At 46.2% G+C, this 13466-nt stretch overlaps 1 protein-coding gene across 1 annotated transcript in view; it reads left to right on the forward strand.

Annotated features, from left to right (window-relative positions):
- The window catches only part of sonb (SON DNA and RNA binding protein b), a 77537-nt gene that overhangs the window by 2606 nt on the left and 61465 nt on the right, over positions 1 to 13466 (forward strand). The window contains exon 2 of the mRNA XM_073462642.1: positions 359 to 574. The gene's annotated coding sequence lies outside the window, so the exon portion shown is untranslated. The remainder of the gene's footprint in view (positions 1 to 358; positions 575 to 13466) is intronic.

The following is a 13466-nucleotide window of genomic DNA, read 5'->3' on the forward strand; positions in this document are numbered from 1 at the left end:
TGCAGTGCTTTAACTCCTTTAGTGTCATATTAGTGTGCTAGGTACCTCAACAGAAGGGTAACGTAAAAACTTGATACCATCCACAACTTTTGTCAATGTAAACACAAAAATAACCATTCTTACATGTAACAGATTGAACTGAGCAGAACTGAACTGCTTGGTGCAAACAACGCTTTATACTCTTTATACTAATTATACTTGTCAGTCCTCTGAATTCATTTCCACTTTCAAGCCCAGGTTTCCTGTGATGGAACCTTAGAAAGCATTCCTTAAGCTGTGCTGGGCAGTAAAGATAACAAATGAAAATAACAAATGACAAATAAATAGTAATAATTCTTTTGTCCTGTGTCTCCCTCAGTGCTTCTGAAGGACTTGGTGCTGGCAGTAAAGTGGTTGGAGCAGAGGAAGCCACTTCAGAGACAAATAAGCCAGAAGATTTAAGGAGCTGTAGTTCACAAAAGAAACAAAAGAAGCACAAAAAACACAAAAGTAAGAAGAAGAGGAGGAACCGAGAGAAGGAGAGTAATTCCGAGTCGGAGGTGGAATTGGAGGGAGGAACCAAACATCTGCCAAGGTGAAACTTGAATGGTGCATGGTTGTCAGTGGTGTTAAAATAGTATCACTCGTGGTAATGTATCCACAATAAATTAACAGATTAAACTCCTCTCTGTTCAAATGAATCATAGTAAATTGAGGGGAGGCAAAAGATCGAAGTGAGTGCTGCTGCTGCCATGTTCGTTGTGTTCATTTTAAAAAAGAAAAAAACATTTGTAATTCTGTTGCAATAGTCTAAATTTAATAGACAGTATTTATTTTTTATATACAGGTACTTTGCATGTATGCATACCAGGGATGCACCGATTTATCAGCTGGAAACTGGTATCGGACAATATTTACTTGCTTGACTGCCAATGAGAACATAAAATGGCAGTGGCAGATGTCTATCTTTTGTGTTTTATTAACCTTATGCTGGGTGCACTTGCCTTACAAGTGCCGTGTTACCTTGCCGTCTGCATGTACGTTTTGTTTTACATTACATATATCAGTATCTGCGTATATGATATGTACAAATATGAAAACTTGTTTTTTCTTTAGAGATGATAATATAGAAAAAGATGCTTGGGATTATTTACAACTATTAAATTCCTAGTAAATTTACTGTACACTGGTTTTATTTTGATTTATTTTTGACAATTCAGTTTATAGTTAAACTCTAAAATATCCTACTTTACTTACATGCCTTTTTTCACAAATGTTTGATAATCACATTTGAGAGATCATTGCAAAAATGTGTGTATATCAGCGGACATATTGATATCAGAATTTTATACTTCCTAATATCGGTATCAGCATTAGGCCCAAAAATCGAGTATCGATCTAATTTTTAATTCACTTTTGTTGAACGTCTTGGTCCTCTGAACAACCAAGGGAATCTGTGCAATGTGAATGGTCTCAGGCAGGGGGCACTCTTCATTAAGGAATGGCATGAATGGCCAAAGTTTAAGTTTGTTGAAGTAGCTGACCACTGCACATGTTATTCCAGATTTCCTAGACATTGTTATCAAAAGTAACGCTTCATAGAGAGTAAAAATTGTTCACCTCTTAGTTCACCTCTTAGTTCACTGCTTGCATTCAAACTAGATGATATTGTAGGGAGACACCACAGCAGTAATGGCGAATGTCTACCTCTGGTACTTCTCCAGATTCTTATACAAACACAAACGACAGTTGTAGCCCATTTACACACACATACACACTGTAAAGCAAAACAGGAGCCTGCACAGTTTTTGCAGAGTATAGAATCTGCACACACACACACACACACACACACACGCTTTGTTGCTACCCACCACAGTGCTTATCAGGAGTGAGTTGCATTCCATCAGAGTTTGTTTTACCAATTTTTTGTCTTGTGCCAATTGATGATTGTACTGACTATTGATATTTGAAAAGATGGTTGTTGAATGCTAACGACTTTGCTGTGGCTGAATGGATGAATGAGAGGTAGATTGTAAAGCACCTTTGGTAAATGTGATATAAATGGAGCCATTTATCTTGCCGATTTTATGGTTTATTTATTTATTGGTTCAAAGTGTTTTATATCAGTTAAGCTCTGCAGAATAGTTAAAGCACTGCGCCCCTCCAGTGCCCTGCTCCCTCTAGTGCAAGATTATGAAAAGGGAAAACAAACAAAAAAACTATATATATATATATATATATATATATATATATATATATATATATATATATGTATATATTTATATGTATATATATGTATATATATATATATATATATATTTAAATATTGTTCACAAATCTGTCTAAATCTGTGTTAGTGGGCACTTCTCCTTTGCCGAGATAATCCATCCCACCTCACAGGTGTGGCATATCAAGATGCTTATCAGACAGCATGAATATTGCACAGGTGTGCCTTAGGCTGGCCACAATAAAAGGCCACTCTGAAATGTGCAGTTTTGCTTTATTGGGGGGGTCTGGGGGGTCAGAAAACCAGTCAGTATCTGGTGTGACCACCATTTGCCCACCAGAGCTGTTGCCCTTGAATTGAATGTTAATTTCTCTACCATAAGCCGTCTCCAAAGACATTTCAGACAATTTGGCAGTACATCCAACCGGTCTCACAACCACAGACCACGTGTAACCACACCAGCCCAGGACCTCCACATCTAGCATGTTCACCTCCAAGATCGTCTGAGACCAGCCACCCGGACAGCTGCTGCAACAATCGGTTTGCATAACCAAAGAATTTCTGCACAAACTGTCAGGAACCGTCTCAGGGAAGCTCATCTGCACCTGACTGCAGTTCGTCGTCGTAATGCTCACATTCGATGGCGTCTGGCACGTTGGAGAGGTGTTCTCTTCATGGACGAATCCCGGTTTTCACTGTTCAGGGCAGATGGCAGACAGTGTGTGTGGCGTCGTGTGGGTGAGCAGTTTGCTGATGTCAACGTTGTGGATTGAGTGGCCCAGGGTGGCGGTGGGGTTATGGTATGGGCAGGCGTATGTTATGGACAACGAACACAGGTGCATTTTATTGATGGCATTGTGAATGCACTGAGATACCGTGACGAGATCCTGAGGCCCATTGTTGTGCCATTCATCCACAGCCCCATGTTGCAAGGATCTGTACACAATTCTTGGAAGCTGAAAACATCCCAGTTCTTGATGGCCAGCGTACTCACCGGACATGTCACCCATTGAGCATGTTTGGGATGCTCTGCATCGTTGTATACGACAGCGTGTTCCAGTTCCTGCCAATATCCAGCAACTTCGCACAGCCATTGAAGAGGAGTGGACCAACATTCCACAGGCCACAATCAACAACCTGATCAACTCTATGTGGCAAATGGAGGTCACACCAGATACTGACTGGTTTTCTACATATATATATATATATATATATATATATATATGTGTGTGTGTGTGTGATAGCGCAACATATTATAACGTTATGTGGCGGGATGGAGGCTAGGGATGAGTGTTGCCGAACAACGCCACCTGGGGAATTTCGCCCCAGGAAGTAGTTACTGCTTTTCAGGGAGGCTATAAGATCACGCAGGCTCATGAATCACCACTGGGCAGGAGACAGTGTTCAAAATATATAAATACTTTTATTGTACAATTTTGTTTTTAAAGTTTCAAGATTTACCAGGCCGTCTCACATTAATAAACACTGGGCCAAAAGGGGGGATGGACAGGGCTGGGCTTGCCATAAAGTGAAGAACCCGCCACCAGGGATTGGGTCGCTCTGGGCTCACAGCACCTGTCCACAAGGAGAGAGGGAGAATTAAAATGGCCTCACAGTCTGACTGGTATCTCACACACACACACGCACACCAAAATCAACAATAAAATATTATGAAAAATAACCAAATATTTATATATATATATATGTACACACACACACACAGATATATATATATACAGTCATGGAAAAAATTATTAGACCACCCTTGTTTTCTTCAATTTCTTGTTCATTTTAATGCCTGGTTCAACTAAAGGTACATTTGTTTGGACAAATATAATGATAACAACAAAAATAGCTCGTAAGAGTTTAATTTAAGAGCTGATATCTAGCCATTTTCCATGGTTTTCTTGATAGTAACCAAAATCACTTAAGTTCTTACATCAATAGCTATGGCACTGTACTGCCAAAAACACTGCTTTTAAGCATTCCATGTTTTCTTTTCTGTTTGCTTTAAACACATGATACACACAGGAGTTAGTACTTGATTGCGTAACCATTGTTTTTGATGACTGAAGCCATGCGTCTTGGCATGCTCTCCACCAGCTTCTGACATTGTTCTGCTGTCACAGCAGCCCATTCCTGTTGCACAAATTCAAACAAATTTGCTTTGTTTTTGGGCTTGTGGTTCTCCATTTTGAGTTTGATGATTTTCCATAGGTTTTCAACTGGATTCAGATCTGGTGATTGAGCAGGCCAAGGCATGGTGCGAATGTTGTGGTTCTCCATCCAGGCTTTAACTGACCTTGCTGTGTGGCAAGGGGCATTGTCTTGTTGGAAAATCCAGTCATTCGAGGCAGGAAAGAGTTTTCCAGCTGATGGAAGAAGACTGTTTTCAAGAGTAGCCCTGTACATGACCTGGTTCATTCGCCCTTCACACAATTGCATTTGCCCTGTTCCACTCATACTGAAACAACCCCAGATCATCACTGATCCACCCCCATGTTTTACTGTAGGGGCAAGACAGTCTGGTTTGTAGGCTTCTCCAGGCCTCCTCCTAACCAGTAAGTTAGCTGGAGTGGGCATCAACTCAAAATTGGATTCATCACTGAAGAGAACCTTCATCAACAGCCCAATCATCAACAGTCCAATCCTTGTGATCCCTAGCAAAGAGTAACCGGGCCTTCCTGTGCCTTTCGTTGATGAAGGGCTTCTTCCGTGCTCTGTGTGACTTCAGACCAGCTTCAACAAGTCGGTTTCGAACTGTCCTTGCCGAACAAGTCACATTTCTCGACAGTGCCCACTCATTTTTAAGGTCCCTGGAGGTCTGACGACGATTCCTGACACAGGAACGGACGAGTGCACGGTCATCTCGTGGGGTAGAGAGACGTTACCTGCCGCGGCCAGGTAGCAATTTGGTAGTGCCGTGTTCGGCTTGTTTTTTCTTGTTGTAATGAACAGCTGTCTTGGAGATCTTTAGTTTTTTTGCTACCTGTCTCTCACTCATGCCAATTTCCAGCAGTGCCAAGATGGCTGCCTTTGTGGCTTCACATAATTCTTTTGTTTTAGGCATTATGTGAGAGCTGACAACTTCTGAGTTGTGCTATGGCTTGAATGTAAGCAGGAAACCACTCTAAGCCTTTGCATGTGCAGTGCTGCTTATGACATGAAATGGCCTCTTATATACCCTGGGAATACAATTAAGCTTAAGAATGTCAAATAGGACATAAAGTATTATGTGATCAGCTGCATTTTTTGTCGTGTTCATTGTATTATACCTTTAGTGGTACCAGGTATTAAAATGAACAAGAAATTGAAGAAAACAAGGGTGGTCTAATAATTTTTTCCATGACTGTATATATGACCCAAACACGAGGAGGCACAACCACACCCAGGAGGGCTTCCAGCGGGGCAACTCGGCCCCATGGCGACAGCAGTCTGCCACACTGTTGTGCTACGAGAGGAAACGTGCGTCAAGATGATCCGCCACGCCAAACAGGGCTCCACCACACTCACAGACACACCACAAAGGCTCAAACTCCTGCACCGGCTCTGCCACGCCGTGCCACAGCCACCACGGGGGACGAGTGGAACCGGAAAAGAAGAGAGGGGTCGTAGGTGTGACCAGACCAATATAAAAAAAGTGCACAGCGCCGCCCATCAATCAGTGTGCTGATCCACACCTCATGTGGATGGAGCAAGGAAGAGGGGGAAGGAATGGAAAAGAAAAGACCGTCCTGCCACATTCTACCCCCTAGTTTTGCATCGTTGCCCCGACGATGGATAAAGCCCTCAACACACTAGCACCAAGGATGGAAGACTGCTGACTGTGCATTTGACACAGGCCCTACTAGTCTAATGGCCTCGTTGTCCTCATGAATCACAGGCCGAGGAAGATGATAAACGTTTGAGTGTTGCCCAGCTGTTAATCGAGGGGTACGACGTGGAACTAATGGACCAGCGTCCTTCGCTACCTGGCAACGCCCACACCTTTGGACCCACAGGTTGATGTCAGACGTCATTCCTGGCCAATAACAACGCTGTCGCACAAGCTCGGTGGTGCGCTCCACACCCTGATGCCTTGAGGTCATGCTTGAGGATGGATGGCAAGACAAGCTGGAGAATTTCCTCCCCCCCATCTGGACGATGGACCCGGCGGTACAGCACACCCTCCTTCTACACAAGACAATCCCATTGTTTTAACAAGGCCAAAGACAACTTGGAGAGCTGCCATTTCTCTGCTGGTGTAGGCTGAATCTGCCTTCTCCAATGCAACAAGATGTCTTTCAGGAGGGGATCAGCCTCCTGCAAAGCACGGATGTCAGGAGAAGAGTAAAGGGGAAAGACCGATACCACTGCCTGGGTTGCGGACACCAAGCTGGGACGAGGAGCTGACTGGAGAGTAGCAGGGACAGAGGTGCTGGGTAAGACCTGCTCTGCCAAACTAATGCTGGAGGTGGGCTGCCGGGAGAGGGCATCAGCGTTTTTGTTGCTGCGACCGGATCGATACTTGATCTCAAAGTCAAATGCTGCAAGTTGGGCAGCCCAGCGATGTTCAGCTGCACCTAGCTTGGCCGACTGGAGATAGCTCAAGGGATTGTTAACCGTGAAAACCATGCACCTGTGCCCCAAAAGGTACTCGCTAATTTCTCGGTCATGGCCCACTTTAAAGCAAGAAACTCCAATTTCATCAAGCTATAATTGACCATGTTCTGCTCTGTTGGTCAAAGGCCCCGGCTAGCATATGCTATTGGCCGAATCCCACCTTCAGCCTCCTGGGAAAGGACCGCCCCAAGCCTGCTGTGGCTGGCGTCTGTCTCCAAAATGAAAGGGCGTGAAAAGTCAGCAAATGCAAGCACCAGTGTAGAGGTCAACTTAGACTTGAGAGCCTCAAAGCTCTCTTCACACTGCAGGGTCCACGCAGCCTGGAATTCCTGTCCGGACCCCTTCTTGGACTTCGTGCCAGCCAGCTTGGCCACCAACTTGTGCAAAGGGCTGGCTAGCTTAGCAAAGCCCTCAATGAAACGCCGGTAATAACTGGCAAAGCCCAAAAATGAACGCAGATCTGACACCTGGCTGGGACGTGGCCACTTGTCTACGGCCTCGATCTTCTTGGGATTGGTGGCAACACCCTGGTTGGAGATGATTTGACCCAAGTAGCCAACCTCTCGTTGGAAGAAGGAACATTTTGAAAGCTTGACCTTAAGACCTTCCCTCTAGAGCCGATCCAGAACCACCTCCAGCTGTTGGACATGCTGGGAAACTGAAGACAAGAACACAATGATGTTGTCTAAGTACAAAAGAAGAGATTCACACTGCTGGTCTCCGAACATCCTCTGCATGAGGCGCTGAAATGTGCTCGGCGCATTGCACAGCCCGAACGGCATGCGATTCCACTCAAAGAGCCCGAACAGCGTGCAAAAGGCGGTTTTCTGCTTATCTTGTTCTGAGACTGGTACTTGATTGTAACCGCTCGCCAGATCGAGAGTGGAAAACCACTGGGCCCCAGACAGCACGTCAAGACTCTCCTCGATGCAAGGTAAAGGAAAAGCTTCCTTGCGTGTCTTTGTATTAAGCAGGCGGTAGTTGACGCACATACGTAGGCTGCCGTCCTTCTTGCGCACCAAGACGATCGGGGAAGCGTAAGGACTGCTGCTTTCCCTTTTCACCTGGGCTTCAAGGAGCTGGTTGATGTGGGTCTTGACTGCCTCATACTCAGATGGTGGAATGCGTCGATATCTCTGCCGAACCGGAACATCATCCAGCAGAGGAATGTCATGAGAAACCAGATTCGTACCAAGGTCACCTTCATGGGCAGAGAAGACCGAACTAAACCTCTGCAACAAGGACCGGACCTGCATCTGTTCTGGCTCTGCCAATGCAGACAAGTCAACCGCTTCAACCTGACCCTGTTCTGAACCAGCAGCCACCTGAGAAGAAACAGTGGCAGAGGACCTAACCTCCGTGACTCCTGGAGGAAGACTGACTACTTCAGCCGGACTCAGAGCGCCAAGGCAGGTTCGAGGGTAAAGGACGACTTCATTGGTTCTGACATTGACCACAGGGATGTAGGCTGTACCTTGTACCGCCTGAACAAAGCAAGGGGAAGCCAGCAGCCCAGCTGGCAAGCCGGATGCTGGCGGCTCAATAAGCAGAGACTGACCGGAGAACTGTTCAGGGCAAGTGCTAGCCACCACCTTCATGACACCACCAGGGACTCGCACCACTCAGGAGCCTCGAACCCTGGCAGCACCGGTGGATGGAACATGGCGCAGAGTAGTGAGCTGATGACATTGCTGCAAGGCCTCAATGACAGGACCAGGAGACTGTGTGACTGCAGGCAGGTCAAAGAACGAAAGGCCATGTGCCCCAAAGAGTTCTCTGTAGCAGCGGCGAATGACATTCATCCCAAGAATCCCAGGAACAGAAGATTCAGCGCTGGCAGGGTCCTTCACCACCAGAATACCACAGCGAGGGATCTTCTTACCACAAAGGATGACATCCATTTCTAGGTAACCAAGGTAGGGAATGGCAAGACCATTAGCAGCCCGGAGCTGCAACCAATGGCATGACTGGAGGTGATCACTCCCCCAAGGTGCAAAGTGCTCCAGAAAGAAGCTCTCTCTGACTGTGGACACCATTGACCCGGTGTCCACCAAGCAGTAAACAGTGACTCCCCTCATGACAACATCAATATTTGGACAGGACGCCATTAACCTGGTTGCAGCTGCTACCTGTGAGCCTGCTAACTCCCCATCTGAACTGTGACTCGGCAGCTCAGTGGGTGCTAGTTTTCCGGATGGCGAGAGGAATTGGTGGGCCTGGCCACTGCTATGTGCCTCTAGTGAAGAGGCTGCCTGTGACCACAAAGACAGTGAGGACATGGTCAGAGGACTGCTATGAGGCACTGCAGGGCTGTTTTGAGGTGACTGACTGGAGTGTACTCTGTGAGCCACATGGAGAGGACATTGATGGGCTTACTGAGTGTATTACTGACTACATCAATTTCTGTGTGGACGGCATTGTCCCAGTAAGGACTGTGCGCTGTTACCCAAACAACAAGCCTTGGGTAACAAAAGACATCAAAGCCATACTCAACCTGAAGAAGAGGGCTTTCAGAGGTGGCAACAGGGAGGAGCTGAGGGACATTCAGAGGGACCTGAATGCCAAGATCAAAGAGGCTAAGGATGGCTACAGAAGGAAGCTGGAGTGGAAACTCCAGCAGAATAACATGAGGGAGGTCTGCAGAGGTATGAGGACCATCACCGGTTTCAGACCAACTAGCAGTGGAGCTGATGGTAGTGTGGCTAGGGCCAATGAGTTAAATCTGTTCTTCAACAGGTTTGATACTGCAGCCCTGGCCCCTGCTGGCTCTCCTGTTGACTGTCTCCAGCCACCACAGCTTCTGACCCCCCCTCCTCCTCCTGATAGTACCCCATTCAACTTTTTGAGCCCCTCACACCCATCCCCCACTCCTCACACCTCCTCTGGCTCCCATGCTACCTGCCCTCCTCTCACTATGGACTCCAACTCCCCCCCTCCTCGACCTGCACTGTTTACACCGCTTCATGTTAGAAGACAGCTGAGCAAACCCCCCGCCGGTAAGGCTGCAGGCCCTGATGGTGTCAGCCCACAGGTTCTCAGAGCCTGCACCGAACAGCTCTGTGGAGTGCTTCATCGTGTTTTCAACATGAGCCTGAGCCTCCAGAGGGTCCCTGTGATATGGAAGACGTCCTGCCTCGTTCCAGTGCCAAAGACGCCACAGCCCAGTGGTTTCTTGGACTACCGACTGGTGGCACTGACGTCACATATCATGAAGACCCTTGAGAGACTCGTCCTGGAGCAGCTCAGGCCTATGGTCAGGCCGTACCTGGATCCCCTCCAGTTCGCCTACCAGCCCCGGATTGGAGTCGAGGATGCCATTATCTACCTGCTGAACCGTGTCTACGCCTACCTGGACAAGCCGGGGAGCACTTTGAGGGTCATGTTCTTTGACTTCTCCAGTGCTTTCAATACCATCAGGCCTGCTCTACTGGGTGACAAGCCGACGGCGATGCTGGTGGATCCCCCCCTTGTGTCCTAGATTGTGGATTACCTCACTGGCCGACCACAGTACGTGCGCTTGCGGCACTGTGTGTCAGATGCTGTGGTCAGCAACACCAGGGCCCCACAAGGGACTGTACTCTCTCCTTTCCTCTTCACCCTTTACACCACGGACTTCAGCTACCAGACCGAGTCTTGCCATCTTCAGAAGTTTTCTGATGACCCTGCTGTTGTTGGATGTATCAGCCAGGGTGAGGAGGCTGAATACAGGGCTGTGGTGGACAACTTTGTCACATGGTGTGAGCTGAACCACCTGCAGCTCAACACAACAAAGACCAAAGAGCTGGTGGTGCATCTGAGGAGAACCAGGACACCAGTGACCCCAGTTTCCATCCTGGAGCATAACGTGGACATTGACAGTAAACTGGACTGGACTAAGAACACTGAAGTCCTTTACAAGAAGGTACAGAGCCGCCTCTATTTTCTGAGGAGGCTCCACTCCTTTAACATCTGCTGGACTATGCTGAGGATGTTTTATGAGTCTGTGGTTGCCAGTGCTATTCTGTTTGCTGTTGTGTGCTGGGGCAGCAGGCTGAGAGTAGCAGATGCCAACAGACTCAACAAGCTGATCAGGAAGGCCAGTGACATTGTGGGGGTGGAGCTGGACACTTTGAAAACAGTGTCAGACAGGAGGATGCTGTCGAAGTTGCGGGCGATACTGCAGTATGGCTCTCACCCTCTCCACAATGCTCTGGTCAAACAGAGGAGCACCTTCAGCGAGAGACTAATTGCTCCCAAATGCATCACTGAGCGCCACAGGAAGTCATTCCTACCTGTGGCCATTAAACTTTACAACTCCTTCCACTGATGATCGGACTCAAATGGCTATATATATTTATAAATGTATATATATGTATATTTCCCATATACCATATTTTTATTGCACTGTATATAAGTACATACTTGGAGTGGTCACTGTACACTTGAGATTACATAACTTGAGATTGTCTACTTTATTATTTTATTGTCTACTTTACTTTGTATTTATATCTTTTTTTGTTTGTTTGTTTTTTGGCCTTTTTATGGCTTTATTGATAGAACAGCTGAAGATAGACAGGAAATAGGATGAGAGAGAGAGGGGGAGTGACACGCAGCAAGGGGCCCCAGGCCGGGACTCGAACCCAGGGCCGCTGCAGAGAGGACAGGGCCTCCGTACATGGGACGCCTGCTCTACCAACTGAGCTAAACAGCGCCCCTGTATTTATATCTTTATCTTTATCTTTATCTTTATCTTTATTTCGTTTCCATTCATACTATATTTCTATCTCTACTTTGCATGGAGCATCTGGAACAAAAACAATTTCCCCCCCAGGGATTAATAAAGTATTCTGATTCTGATTCTGATTCTAAGGCCACGTATATGGATATTTTTTTAAGCGGATATTTTCGTCCTCGTTTAAAAAAAAAACTCTGTCCACACCACAGAAATATCTCTGTCCATACGAAGAGGCAAAACTGAAAACTATCGCCTCTGAAGCCTGCAATGCCATGCCCGGCCGATAGGTGGCGATTAGCAAAATGTAAAATACCACAGAAGAAGAACGTTATGAGCATGCACAGTCAAACGGTCCAGAAGAAGCAGTCAAACGGCGGCAGTTCAGGTAAGAAGTGATGGCGAAGAAACGGGTGATGCCCTGGACATGCAAAAGTTTAATTTCCACTCCTCATCAACCACACCCCCTGCCACGAAATTGTCCCACCATTTGCTGGTCCGACCCGGTCTGACCCAAAACCGGCGTTTCTGGCGGATTTTAAACCGTGGACGCTTGGGGCTATCCAGTAATATTGGGCGCAGCAGACTCCTTTGCGTACCGGTGGAGTGCAGTTGATGCAACAACGTTACGTTCATGTGTAGAGCTGAGATGAGACCTAAAAGTGCAAAGCACACATAGATAGCCCGGTACATGTTGGTCATTGTTGTTGACAAGCGTTTTGCTTCAATGCGCATGTGCGAACGGCTTGTTGCTAGGCGCTTGACGTCATCGCGTCAACACCAGCTCCGTTTAACATCGCTACACGAATCCACTCAATCGGATATTTTTTTATTTCTCCACTTCTTTATCCGGTTAAAAATATCTCCGTTTATGTGGGTGAAATCGCTGTGTTCGTGTGGTTGAGAGGCCCAATTGGACAGAAAAATGTGCGTTTAGGAATATATTGTATTCGTGTAGTCCAGGCATAAGTTGCGAGGAAAAAAGAATGTGTTTATGTGAGTGAGACAGAGTTTAAAAGGGGTCATTACACAGACTATAAGAGATAGGACACATATACATATATAGAGCAGCTGTACACCAAGCATTAACAGAACAACAGCAGTTTAATTATTCCTGGAGAGCCCTATGTATATAACATCCAAAAAGGAATCTAGTTTCTGATGTTAAGAGAATGATGAGGCTTCCATTGAGTAGAAATCATTTTCCTAGCAGCAGTGAAACCAGTGAACAAGACCCTTCGTCTCAAAATGCCTAGAATAATCCATCCATTTAAATGAAAAACAGATATCGTAGAGACTGTTTTTTTTGGGCCAATGCAGATATGTGATATTAGGGACTAAATATGGATCCATTGCCCCATACACACAATTGTGTGTATCAATCTTTGTATCGATCCCTAAACAGGGCTCCAGGATATGACTGGTCACACATGGTCCCAAAAATCTTCAAGTGCGACTAAACATTTTCATAGGTCACACTGGTGTGCCTGAAACTCAGGAGGTCAGATTAAAAAATTACAAACATATTATTGAACAAACACCAACTGTGTGTGTAGACAGTTGACATAATTTCTGTAGATTACAATACTGCTCAAAAGTTTGGGTTAACCTAGAAGTAACTGAAGGGGAGTTGCAGGCTTTTAAACTCTCTGTGGGAGCGTCCTTACAGAGTCATTAAGGACATGTGTGAGCTCTGAGTTTCAAGGTTGTTAGGGCCACTTGTGGGTCGTTTACCCAACCGGCCTTCATGTGGGTTGCTAGGGCTAGGTGAGCCCAGGTGTGAATGGTTGTTAAGCTGTCTGGGGAGAGAACTCAGTACTGCATTGTAGGTGGGTGAAAAGTAATGTCTTAGGCAACCTCCTCTGTTCAAAGACGGTCGTTCCAGTTTGACATAGACGGAGTCTTTCACTCCTCTTTCAAACCATCTGTCTTCTCTAGACAAGATAT

This window comes from Pagrus major, chromosome 24, assembly GCF_040436345.1.
Source record: "Pagrus major chromosome 24, Pma_NU_1.0".
Lineage (NCBI taxonomy): Eukaryota > Metazoa > Chordata > Actinopteri > Spariformes > Sparidae > Pagrus > Pagrus major.